Source organism: Malus sylvestris, chromosome 7, assembly GCF_916048215.2.
Source record: "Malus sylvestris chromosome 7, drMalSylv7.2, whole genome shotgun sequence".
In the NCBI taxonomy this organism is placed as follows: domain Eukaryota; kingdom Viridiplantae; phylum Streptophyta; class Magnoliopsida; order Rosales; family Rosaceae; genus Malus; species Malus sylvestris.
This window is the reverse complement of record NC_062266.1, coordinates 17,858,013-17,871,112: the sequence shown is the minus strand read 5'-3', so window position 1 is coordinate 17,871,112 and position 13,100 is coordinate 17,858,013. Positions and strand designations below refer to the sequence as shown.

Below are 13,100 nucleotides of genomic sequence, written 5' to 3'. Positions count from 1 at the left end.
TCAAAGGGAATGTACCCTTTGACTCCCAAAGAAATAATGCGTAAATTGAATCCTTTATGCATACGCAGAAAGGTGATTTATGTATTTCATATTGTATGAAAAACATTGATATGAGTTGTACTTAGAATGGTACAAGATGATATCAGTGCAAGCCCAGGATCAGAACCATGGAAACTGTCAAGTGAGTCCTTAAGTATTTAAGAAATACTAAAGGATAAATTCCTCAAAGATCGAGGAAGAATCAAAGTAACGAAAAGGAAGCGTAAATGTATTAGATTATGAATCTAATCCATCATTGGATGTTTCTCCATTATGAATGAAGAGATAAACAGATATCTCTTTATTATGACTAAAGAGATATTTGGATGGAAACATTAAAGTAATGACTTTAGTGTGTTCCATTATGAATGCAAGATATATTGCCATATAGAAGTTTACAACAATGTTGTTTGGATGGGAAAGTTCATTTATGAACTCTCTATTCGGTTCCAACCAGAAAGTGTTTGACACTAATGGGGCGATAGCTCAAGCCTGGGAATCAAGGTCTCATCAAGATCCGAACTCAAATGAGAGACTGAACCACATGATTGAGAATCATGTATAATGGTGACGTCATTAGTCTCAAGGTTGCTTCTATGGATAACACATATAGATATCCACTGTCTAGGCCTACTATTCAGCCATTTATGAAATGACTACAGAAGAGGTATCATCAAGATGACCAAGCTGATTGGCTCTAGTGCAAGTGAGAGATTGTTGGAAATGTGCCCTAAAGCCAATCATGTGATGATACTTTACGGACATTTCACATGTTAAACTAATCTAGTTTTACATATAAAGGGCAAAGATTATTGTTTGAGCCGTCTCATATAAATGTTATATGCTTAAAACGATAAAGTCCAAGGAATATGTGATTGGGAGAATGTAATCTATTGAAGTTAGATTCATGAGACCATTCTTTCGTAGACACATCCTAAACGTTCCTGATCATAGGATTGCCAATTGGGCATTGACAGTCCGTTAAGATCAGTACGTACTATGTCTTCTCTCAGGGAGAGTGATTAGTCTCGAGTCATTGGTGTGTGTGACATCAAGACAAGTACGGTAGGTGCTCAATAGAGAATGAGTTCACTGAACGCGATCAACGAAGAGTTCTCATATTCCATGTCACATGAGAACTCATGGTTGGGATAATGCAAAGTAGTCCTTTGACCTGAGGCATCATAGTTGTCTTGTGGTTAAGTCCTTGATCTTTGATTATGTCAAAGTCACTCCATCAGGAGGGTGTCCACGGCATCGTTGGGGTCAAGCCACTTATCTATGGAGACAAGTGAATGCGCAACAAGGGATCTCTAACCTTCAAACCGTTTGAGGGAGAATACTCTCTGATATGATTTGAATCTCTGGCCAGAGTATGAATGAGATTAGGGAATGCGTTCCGAATCACATTCAAGGTAATCATATAAGCACAAGACACACATTGGATAGTAGACATGAGAAAATAAACTATCAAACCAAACAATGTGGTCAAGAGTATTAGATTAGAGAAAGACAGTATTGCATTTGTAATCTCGAACTGAATAGGTTCTCTAACCTCTTCTGATTAGCTTGGATAACCATGATATGCTGCTAGGTGTCACTCATGGTTTGTGGAAGCCCTAAACGTGTGTAATCACTAAAGGGAGAATTGAAAATAGTTTCAATTCACAATCGATGTAAAATGGTTTTAATCGCCCACTACCTCGCTAAAAGGAACCTAATGGATCGCACACCATAAAAGGTAGAGATTGGAGATTAAACGGAAATGAGTAAGAATGATTAAATGGTTTAATCATTTATTTATGGCAAGGATGAATTAATATGTTAATTAATCAAACGAATAAGTTCGTTAAATGACTTCGGGATAGTTTTGGACCTTAAGGCCCAATGGGCTTCGAACGTCAAGCCCATTAACTTAAGTTGTATGACAATTTAATGAATAAAGATTCATTAAAGCCCAAAAAGCCCAAATCCCATTAGGTGGCCGGCCATGAAGGAATGAATTAGGGTTTTGGTTGTTTAGGTCACTTAAAGAAGTGACTATATAAGTGACTTTATAGCCAAATATTCATGAAGGATTAAAAGGGTTAATTTTGGGGAAAATTGGTGAGAATTGTCTCTCCATTTTCTCTCTAAAGAGGCCAACACCTTGGAGGGTACATCTAGCAATCCTACTACTCCAAGGTCACTCATTTCTTCTACAATCTAACCTTGGTGAAGAGACTTAGAGGTTCTCAATTTTGGGAACTTGGAGAACCTATTCTTCCATCCAAATCCATGGATCTAAGAAGCAAGGAATGAAGGCCCTATCTCTTTGGGTGATTAGCCTTTGCTTATGCAAAGAGGAATCTACAAAGGTATTAATTTCAACTCACTTTGTTTTGAGTTGATTAATTGGTTCACCAATCTACTAGGCTTTGAATTTCATGGTAATGTTTTGTTTTTGAGTGCATACAAGCATGATTCCGCCTTTAATTGTTAATTGCATGCTATATGATGTTGCTCAAATGAACATGTTTTCCCAAAAGATTTCCTTCAGAGACAACGTGCTGATTCATCCTCAACTAGGGACAAGGAGAAAGAGAGCAAGAGGTGGGGGCACTTGGAAAGATTGAAGAAAGAAACAGACCAACACCTTTGCCTCGTGCCTGCCCACCGTGCAGAAGAAACAAGCAGAGAAGAATGCAGACTGCACTCTGATATTCCCCGCTCAGAATTCCAAACCAGTTCAAGATCAAAGCTGTGGAAAGTCAACAAGATCAACTATCTCCAAAACCAGATTTGCGTTCTTAAACTCTACTCTGTCTGGTTTTTACTTTGCCATATTTGTCATGTTTATTTGTCGTTTGTTATTTGCTTGTTTTTGGTGTGAGTATATGCTTGAAACATTGAGGACAATATTTGATTTAAGTGTGGGGGGGGTAACTAGTGTTTTGCATAAAATTCGTAGAAAATTATCACCCATTCCTTACTGTTTTAAGTATTTTTTAAGCTGTTTTGGAGTATTTCAGTGTGTTTTGACATAAAAATCCGAAAATTCATAAAAATTTGAAAAATTGTTTTTGAAAATCCCAAAAAGAGTTGTTTTTGTGTGCTTATTTGTGTCTTAGGGTACCTTCCAACACAATGATGAGGATTCAGTTTGTAATTGCATGACTGTTAAAGAGAGTTATAAACATGGATGAAAGTTTGATTTACTCTTTATTTATGCGTGATTGTGGTTATAACTTATGAAATCACATGTAATCATAAAAGAAAAAAAATTAGTTTTTTTTTGTAACATGCTTGAAGGAAAGAACTCAAACTAACGCTACAACCTTGTGAGACTTGAGCCTAAATGTTTATTTGGAGAGTTAAAATCTGTGCATTATTGTTTTCTAAAGTCGTTGCATGATCTCATTATTCTTTGCTTGGTTATTACTTAGAAGGCGTTTCATCATTTAGTTCCAAATGCTAGAACTCATGCCTATTTCATTCAAAGCATGCTATTGATTTGCATAACACATATTCAAGATGAAGTTGTGTAGTTACCACCACCAAAGCCAAACTGCCATGTATCCCATATCGTTATATGTTTAAGTTAACCCCATTGAGCCTTGATAGCCTACATTCTTTGTTAAACCACATTATCCTTACCTATCCTAGTTTAGGACCATCCACCCTTGTTCTTGAAGCATAGTGAAGTATGAGTCAAATTGAATTCCTTTTGATTAATGTATGGCAGAAAACAAGTGTGGGGGAAGTGATTCTTGTGTGTGTGTGTATGCCAAAATCATTCATAAGGCACGAGTAGAAAAGAAAGATTCGTGAAAAATAGAATGAAAAGAAGAAGAGCTGTGAAAAGAAAAGGAGTTGAAAAATATGTGAAAAAGAGTTTTAAAGTGTTGCTTGTTGAAGAAAGGGTCCAAAACATTGAATTCGGCCCTAAATATTGCTTGAATCTTCCCTTCGTGTTTAAAAGTTGATTACTGCAATCTAAGTGAATTCTAAGTTTCCATTTCATTACTTTTCTTGCTATTGCTTTAAGAACGTTTGTTATCCCTATCCTTCATTTGTTAGCCAACACCCCAAGCCCGTTACAACCTTTGACTTCAATCTTGAGTGTTATGTGTTTCAATTTGTGGAGTTTGAATTTGGTATGAGCATATGGTGTCACTGGTTCTCGCGTCTAAGTAATAGCATTCCATTCATGAGATCATATCTAAACATGCTTATTAACTCCAGAAATTGCTTTCTTTGTGATACATATATGTGAGCATTCGTTTTCATATCTACATCAATCTTCTCACATATAACTAGTATAGGGTGTGTAGTTGGAAAATCTGAGTGAAAATTGAGTGCATATCTTGTAAGGAATTGAACGAATTCTCTAAGGCATGTTACTACATTAAAACATTGTTTTAATTGATTAATTGTGAACTAGTAAGTGGTGACTATGATTAAGTATGTGCTTAAGTGTAAAGATGACTCAAATATGTGGGGATAATGATTTTTAACATGTCATGTGCATTGGAAATCCCTGAGGCAAATGTTGGAAGGTTTAGGTTGTGTTTTATTTGTTTTGTTTCGTTTTCTTTCTTTGTTTTGCTCGAGGACTAGCAAAAGCTAAGTGTGGGGGAATTTGATAGGAGCATATTTATGCGACTTAGTTGGCTTGTTCTTGTGCATTTATGTCGTGTTTCCTTAGTTATTTTAATGTTTAAAGTCATTTTCGTGTGTTTTCAGACTCTAAGTACAAATTATGCAAGAAGATGCATTTTGGAGGCCTTTGGAGCATGTTTCGGGCTTGGAATGGATAGCAAATGCATGGGCCAAGTGGATGGACGAATTTGAGAACTAAAGAGGCCAAGAATATGAAGAATTATGGTCCAAAAGATGAAGAAAACAGCCCAAAAATCTGTCACCCCAACTTGCATTCCTTGCCATGCAAACCACATAGAATTCCCTTTGGATTCCATGCCATGCTTGATCACTCTTGTCCCCTACATAATTTCTAATTTCATGCTTCAATTCATTTAATTATTACACTCAATTGCTTGATACCTCTTGTTCCCTTCACTCATTAGATTTTAGACAACATTTACATCCATTACATGCACCAATTGATGCTCCATCATTCACATTTGGAATCCCATGCCTTGTGTACCACATGTTGCTGCACCTTTGACCCATTTATTGACACATTTTCACCTCCCTTTCCATCTCTATGCAATGTACACAATCATTCATGCCCCCTAGCTACAAGACCACTCCATTTTACCCTTCACACTTTGCATCATCACTTCATTTTCACCCTTGGACCATTGCACACCACACACACAAATTGCCATGCATTTCATCCTTAACCTAACCTGATTTTCTAAGGTTTTTGGGGCCTATAAATACATGTTTACACCCCTTGGCCAAAGGACAATCCCCCATATTCATCATTTTATCACAGAAATTCGTCCATACACACCCTAGGAAGCAAAACACCCCAAAAACACCATTCTAGTGCCTAGAAAACATAACAGCCACTCCACCTTCTTCCACCCTCGTTGCCTAGTTCTCCACCACCTTCCAACCATCAAACACTCTTCCACACTCACCCTAAACCCCTCCATATCATTCCCCATCCATTCTACACCATAAATCCACCCAAAAATCTGTCCACAAGCTTCATGCCGCAACAAGGAGGAAGGGAGATCCATTGATGCACTTGCTTTCCAAGTTGGAGCATTTTAGGTGTTTTCTTTCCTTTGATTTTAATGTCTAATTTTATGTATCTTTGTATTGCAAGAATGAGGAACTAAACCCCCTTAGTTGGGGGGTGATTCGAAACCATGTACATGCTTGCAATATGATTTGATTACATTCAGTTGTTATTTCATAAGTTGCGGATTCAATTCGTTCATCTACTTGATTGATAACTTATTTGTGTATGTTGATTGAGAGTGCACGCTTAGTTTTCATGCATGAATATGATGCTAGATTATGAGGGAGTTTCACCTAATAGTTACAATCTTATAATCACAAGTAGTGAAGGTCGCTTGAAAACGATCGCGTTGAATGAATTCTTGGCACTAGTTTCATGCTCATTATAGTAACGAATGCCTCGTCAACACTTATAGTTCTCATTGTGCTTCATGATTCTTGATTGTATCTTTATTGTGCTCATCACGTAAGGAACCTTTGAGGAATGCTTTGAATTGTTGTATGCGCTTTTCCATCCAATTCATTAACTTAAGGAGAACTTGAAGGTTAATTTAAGCGTATCTAATTAACTTGGGGTGTTGAGTTTCATAATTTATTGAAAGAACAACTTGGGGTGTTGAGTTTCATAATTTATTGAAAGAACAACTGAAAATCATTTTGTTTGCAAGTGTGTCATGTGTGGAGAAGAACCTCCTAACTAGCCTTTTATCCATCCTTTTCATCCAAAAACGTTTTACAATCTGTTTTGTTTTAAAGTTTCTGTTTTGTTTTCAATTTTCGTCCAAAACAAATCCCCCTTTATTTTGAAGTCTTAGATTAGTTAGAAAGTGTTTTGATTTGTGTTTCTAAGTGTTTTGATTCAAGTTTTCATCCAACTTCGTCCAAGTTCTTGTTAGGTTCTCAAAACTGCCCAGAAAGTGGTTTTTAGGCAGTTTTGAGTCATTAGGTTGCTGTTTTGAGTTTTATGTTTGTTTAAGTATTTTAAAGTATAGTTTTGCATTCTTTGAGTCTAGTTTAGTGTTTTAAATTTTGTTTTTATGTTTTTAAGTCAGTTTCAAGTGTTTAGCAATCCCTCCTAATTCCCGGCCTAGAACGATCCCTACTTACATACTTTACTACAATTGATAAAAAGAGGGTTTAATTTGTGTGTTTAGTTATTTTACGCATCACAAGGTTAATTACAATAAGAGCCAAAAAGAAATGGAGATTTAACTTGTTCAACAAAACACTGTTCAAGAATTAAAATAAGAGAACTCCCCCATAACACTTGCTCTCATGAAAACCAAGGTTCTAAAAAACGATAGGCGCTAGTCGGACGGCGAGCTAGCGCCTAATGCCTAGGCGGCCTAGGCGGATTTAGGTAAATTTCTTGTATATCTTGTAAATAAGTGCATATTGACACATAAAAAATTATACTTGTATGAAATTCATGGATAAGATAATAAAAGAATGATAAAATACAAAAAGAGTATCCAACAAGTTCAAAATTTAAAAACACATTAAGCATATATATACCATATAACTTAAGACATTTTGAATGATTATATCTAATTTTTTTTTAAATAAAAGTAAAAATCCCATGTAGTGGGTTGGATGGTTCATATCGGGCAGTGGATTAGGGCCTAGATGAGAGCCTAGGTGGACTAGGAGGTTTTGAGTAAATTTATTACATATGATATAAATTAATTTAATTCATAGGAATGAAATAATAATTCAAGTCATTTTGAACGATTAGTAAGTTAAATTAATTAAATTCTGAGTGATAAAAATATAATTCAAGACATTTTAAATAATTAGTATTTAGTTTTTAAACAATAAAATTTAAAAACCCCACCTTGTGGGTTGGGTAGTTCATAAACATTTAAAAATAAAAAACTTGTTCATAAAAATCCACGTGTGAGGTTTGACACCTCCCCTTTACCCCACTTTCTCATATCAGGTAGGATTCCAAAGGGTGGAGCCGTTCTTACGCCTTGGAAAACGGATACACATTATTATTTTTTGGGTTTTCTTTTCCTCTTCTTCCTTGGAAAGAGGAAAGCCATTAATGTTTTGAATTTTTTTTCCTTTTCCTCTTCTTCTCCTTCTTTGATTACTTTGTTTTTCCATTTCCTCTTCTTCTGTTGCTCTGTAAATTTCCACTGCAGCCTTTCTCGCTTCTTCTCTGAGCTTCTTCCTGTTTCCAAGGCGCTCGCTTTCTTTCTCTCTCTCTTCTAGCGACCAAACAGCCCAACGTCTGCATAGAGCCTATTTAAGAAACGATTTTGAGTTAATCGCGGTGGAGCACCGCAGCCTAGCGCCCAGGCGCCGCCTAAGCGGTCGCCTTAACCATTTTTCAGAACACTGATAAAAACTAAAACCCTTAAAAAAACTCCCCCATCATCCTAGAACTCCTCCGACTATGATGAGTCATCTGAGTAGTCAGGAGATCCAGTAGCAATGGTACTTTCAATAGATGCATCTCTAGGGCATGTAATAGAACCAAAGCCTTCTTCATTGTCATCATCAGAATAGATAAACTTGATGTGCTTGCTCTTCGAAGTAGGAGTGTATGAAAAATGCCGATGAACATTGATGGACACACCGTTCCCTTTAGCAGCATAGATTGCAACCATCTTAGCAGTAACGACACTCGAATAACTAGACGAGGTGGTAGTGTGATAAGATAAGGAAGATGGATCCAAGAGACACTGATGGACAAGCTTTGGAGGGCACATAGATGGCTTAGTGACAAAATATGGAGGATTCAAGGAGGTGTGACTCTTAGACGGTTTGTAGAATGAGTGACTGACAAAAAAAGAAGATGTTGATTGATTGACTAGAGATTTAAAATCAAAAAATTATTTCCTAAAAGAGTTGATCTTGAACTCTAATATGTGCTATTTTTCTTTCCTGGGAAACATTTGGTAGTGGGGCCAGTCTGGGATCACCTTGAGTAACAGCACTCATTACATTGCTCAAGTTCATTAGATTTTTGTCAAGATCCTTAGTGGTTATAGGACAAATATCACCTAGATTCTTTTGAACTCCTGCATGCTTACAGAGCTGAGTGATCAGACAAAGATGGATTGTAGAGTCTCTCTGGTGAGTTTTAAAACATTTCAACTTAGACAAAACAAACTTAAAATCAGGAACCTAAAAGGAACATCACAATTAGTCAACATTGTGAACAACACTTTGGCAGACTCTAGGGCATGATTACCATTGTTTGAAGACCCTAAGACATTTCTACGAAGAAAATCAGACCAACTCTTATAAAATGGTTTGAGACGTGACTTTGACACTTGACCTTTAACCAATGGAATAGACGAATCAACATAAGCCTTACGATGGTAGGCTTTCATGTCATATTGACATGTAGCTAAGTTAGCTTGGTAAAACAAAGGCACATGATGGGTCAAGTTCTAGAAACGTATAAATGACGGACGGGTCAAAGGGTACCCATATACCATGAACATACACAACCCCACCAAACTCAGAAAAATTAGACTGAATATTAGAATAAAATTCTTGAACCATAGTTAGATTGAAATTGGAAGGAGGAGAATTTACCCTATATAGCTTGTACTTTTTGATGAGGTTATCATATTGGATATCATCAGTCACAGGGAGATCATCCGAAATGATTCTTCGTTCAGGCACAACTTTGCGAGCAGCCACCGTTGTGAAATTTTTTTTTTTGGCTCGAGTGGTAGAAAAAGCAAGAGCTTGATCCCCATATGCAACATTAGATGAGTTCCTCGCAGTTTAAGACTTAGTAAAATGACAAGAGGGTTGAGCGCGAAAAGAACTTAAGTTTCTAGTCATGGGTTTCATCGATATGGTTCCAGATTTTGAGATGGAGGGAATGAATTCAACCAAGGGCAAACAACACAAAATGAGGTAAGGTAAAAACCTAGATGGGTTAAAGAATGTTAAAACCTAGGACACTGTGAAGTAGTCTAAGCCGCATGATAAAACCAACTGATGAGATGCAACAGTTAAAAACAGACGGTGTAAAGACCCTTAATGAACCTCGCCTTTCTGATGTGACCACGTGACTAGTCAGAATGTTGAAATTAATTACAACAAAACTAGTTAAGTACAACAAGATGTAACCAAGGGAGAATACATAAACATGAGAAAACAAGCTATAGTTACAAACCTAATACCATTTGAGCTATAGCCAACTGGGAATTTCACAGAGAAAATCCAAGAATAGACATATTTAATAACCAAGCTTCCAAGACAATTTTGATAATAAATTTTTGACAAAGCAAGTACATTTGAAAAGAAACATGCAATGCAATACTTCAGAAACAGAACTTTATGATGCGTGAAATAAGTTAACACACAAAATTAAACCCTCTTTTTGACAATTGTAGTATAGATGTAAGTAGGGTATCGTTCTAGGCCGGGGATTAGGAGGGATTGCTAATCTATCCTAAATTAATTTAAAAATATTAAACAAGACTCAAGGATACAAAACTAGGCTAAAAACTCTAATAACTCGAAACACACTTAAAATGACTCAAAATAATGAAAATGATCTTATTAAACACTAAGAACTGAAATGGACGGAAATTGAATTAAAAGACTAACAATAAAGAAAACTAACTAAATAATATAATTTAATAATGGATGGGTGTTTGGTTTTGATGAAAAGTAAATTAAACTTAATTAAATTACAGAATTGACAAAAACATAAAATTAAGGTATAATGATAAATGACAGACTAGCTAGAGGGTTCTTCTCCACACATGTTATACTTGCATACAAAATGATTTCCAGTTGTTCTTTTAATAAATTGTGAATCTCAATACTCCAGATTAACCGTGAACAGCACTTTTTTAATCTTCAAGTTTTCCTTAAGTTATTGAATTGGACGGAAAAACGCATACAACAATTCAAAACATTCTTCAAAAGTCCCCTACGTGAAAAGCACAATAGCGATACAATCAAAGATCATTAAACTTTGTGAAAACTATAAGCATTGACGAGACATTCGTAACTATGAAAAGCATGATACTCTTGCCAAGAATTTACTTAACGTGATTGTGACTAGCAACCTTTACTACTTGTGAAAATAAGTTCATAACGATTAGGTGAAATTCACTTATATTCTAGCATCAAATTCATGCATGTAAATTAAGCGTGCACTCTCAACCAACATACACAAATCAGTTTTTATACGAACGGATAAGTAAATTGAAATCACAACTTATGAAATCACAACCGAAGGTAATCAATTCATATTACAAATATATTCATGGTTTCGAATTAACCTCTAGCCAAAATCAATTTATTTACACATTATTAAAAATAGAAATAAAATAGAAGTTTAGAGAGATTAAACCGAAAGAGAGGTGAAGATCTCTGTCTGCGTTCTCCTTTCACGCTGTATTGGACCGTCCTCACCTTTGTACTGACTCTGTCCTCCTTATTTTCTGCGCCTATTCCTGCGTGCTGACCTTCACAAGCTGCCCAAAGGCAGCCTTCTCTCGTCAGTCCCCCGCTCCGCTTCTAACCTGCTCTACCTTCTGACCAGCTGCAAAGCAGCTGTCACGCCTGATCTGGACTGCCCTTGCTGTCTCTATTCCCGTGCTGACTTGCCTTGTTTCTCCGTCCTCACTCCTCTTTTCCTCCAGCTGCCAAAGGCAGCTTTCCCCTGCAGCTTCTTGCTGCTCTCTGGACTCTCCCGCCTTCTGCTATTCCATGCTGCCCAAAGGCAGCCCTTTCACTCACCTCTGCACGTCAACTCATGCTCAAGCTGCCAAATGGCAGCTTTCTTTCTTAACCTCTCTCTTCAGTCACGCTGCCAAGGCAGCGTCTCTTCTCCCGCCTCTGTCTCTCTGACCTCGCTGCCCAAGGGCAGCGATCTTCCCAATCCCGTGCGCACTCTGTCTTCTATTTTTTTTATTTCCTTTTTTTTTTCTGGCAGCAAGGCTGCTTTCTCTCTTCCACCCTCCGCAAGTCCTCACTTCCCTCTTCTTTATTTTCTGTCTTTCTTTTTCTTTCCGCGTGTCCTGCTCTTCTTTCTTTTATTATTTCTTTCCGTTTCTGCTGGTTTCTCTTTCTCTCCCGCCAGCAGCCAAGTGCTGCTTTTCCTATTATTTTATGCGCCCCCAGCTGCCAAAGCAGCATCTGCCTTCCACCTCCTCACGTTTCCACCTTGGATTCCTTCCTTTCCAGCTGCAAAGCAGCTTCCTGTTGTTTTCAGAAGTGAAGAATATGGGAGTCAACGAGGTAAAAAAAATATAAATCATGATGCTCTCTTGCTCCCTCTTATTCTTCTTTCATCTATTTTTTTTTTCTTTCCTTTTTTTTTTTCTCCATCCGTTCCTTTCTTTTCTTCTACAAAACAAAACCATCATGATGATGTTTCAAACATCATCATGACTTATCATTATTATATATATATTTTTTAATTTAATTTAAAAGCTGATCTACACAGACAGTTTTGACGAATTTATTACATAAAATTTAACTTGTTCTATTTTTATTTTCTTTGCTAGACAAATCCTATAAACACAAAAATAACGTAAATAGCTCAAAAATATAAGGAATTAACTAAGAAAAGACGAGTGAATTCGAAGTAAAAATATATATAAATATCATCCGATCACTTTACGGACACACAAAGATAGCACAACACAAATTAACACTTGTTCATACCAGTTCATACCACAACACTACTCACAACGAGACAAAGAATTTTCATAGGCCATTTGCCATAACATGGAGAACCTTTGACATCACAGAGAAAGGATTAATCAAGGTAAATCTACAAAATGTTAACAAGTGAGACAGTTAAGAAATGCACTAAGTGACACACACACATTTAACTGATGAGTTTATTGACAAGACAGAAACAAGAGTAGGAAAAGAAACGTGCTAAAGAAAAAAAATGGAAGCAAGGCTACTTATCCTGTTTAGTCGAAGGCACAAAGGTCAATAGACCATCGAAGATTTTTGTGTCTTGGATTTTCTAAAAGAGTTATAAGATACACTGCCAGCTATTCCTCACATGGCCCCAAGTTTATATCAAAAACATTTCTTCGCAAGAATCTCCTAAAAGCAAGATATTTGTTCCTAAGATACTTGGAGATTAAATATTTGACAGCATTCATCCATACAACTAGTGCATAATCATGATCAGAATGCACATCGAGAAATAATTAAGATTATCAAATTGAAGAACAAACTACCACGCAAAGATGTAATCAAACAAGGCACATGAAGAATTTGCATTCATAAGTAAGAGAGAAGCATACCTTGGTGTTGTAATACATCCAGCAACCAATATGAGGGGTAGCTCACCATGAATCAGCAATGGAGATTGAATGTTCAAAATTTCATTCGCTTGACAGCAAGCTTTGGCAAAATCA

At 36.6% G+C, this 13,100-nt stretch overlaps 1 long non-coding RNA gene across 1 annotated transcript; it reads right to left on the bottom strand.

The window, feature by feature from the left end:
- Positions 1-10,954: 10,954 nt before the first annotated feature.
- LOC126628912 (uncharacterized) lies at positions 10,955-11,609 on the bottom strand. The gene is made up of 2 exons (XR_007625622.1): positions 11,322-11,609; positions 10,955-11,183 (listed from the first exon to the last, which is right to left on the bottom strand). It is a non-coding gene; the product is annotated as an uncharacterized LOC126628912 (long non-coding RNA).
- Positions 11,610-13,100: the final 1,491 nt, after the last annotated feature.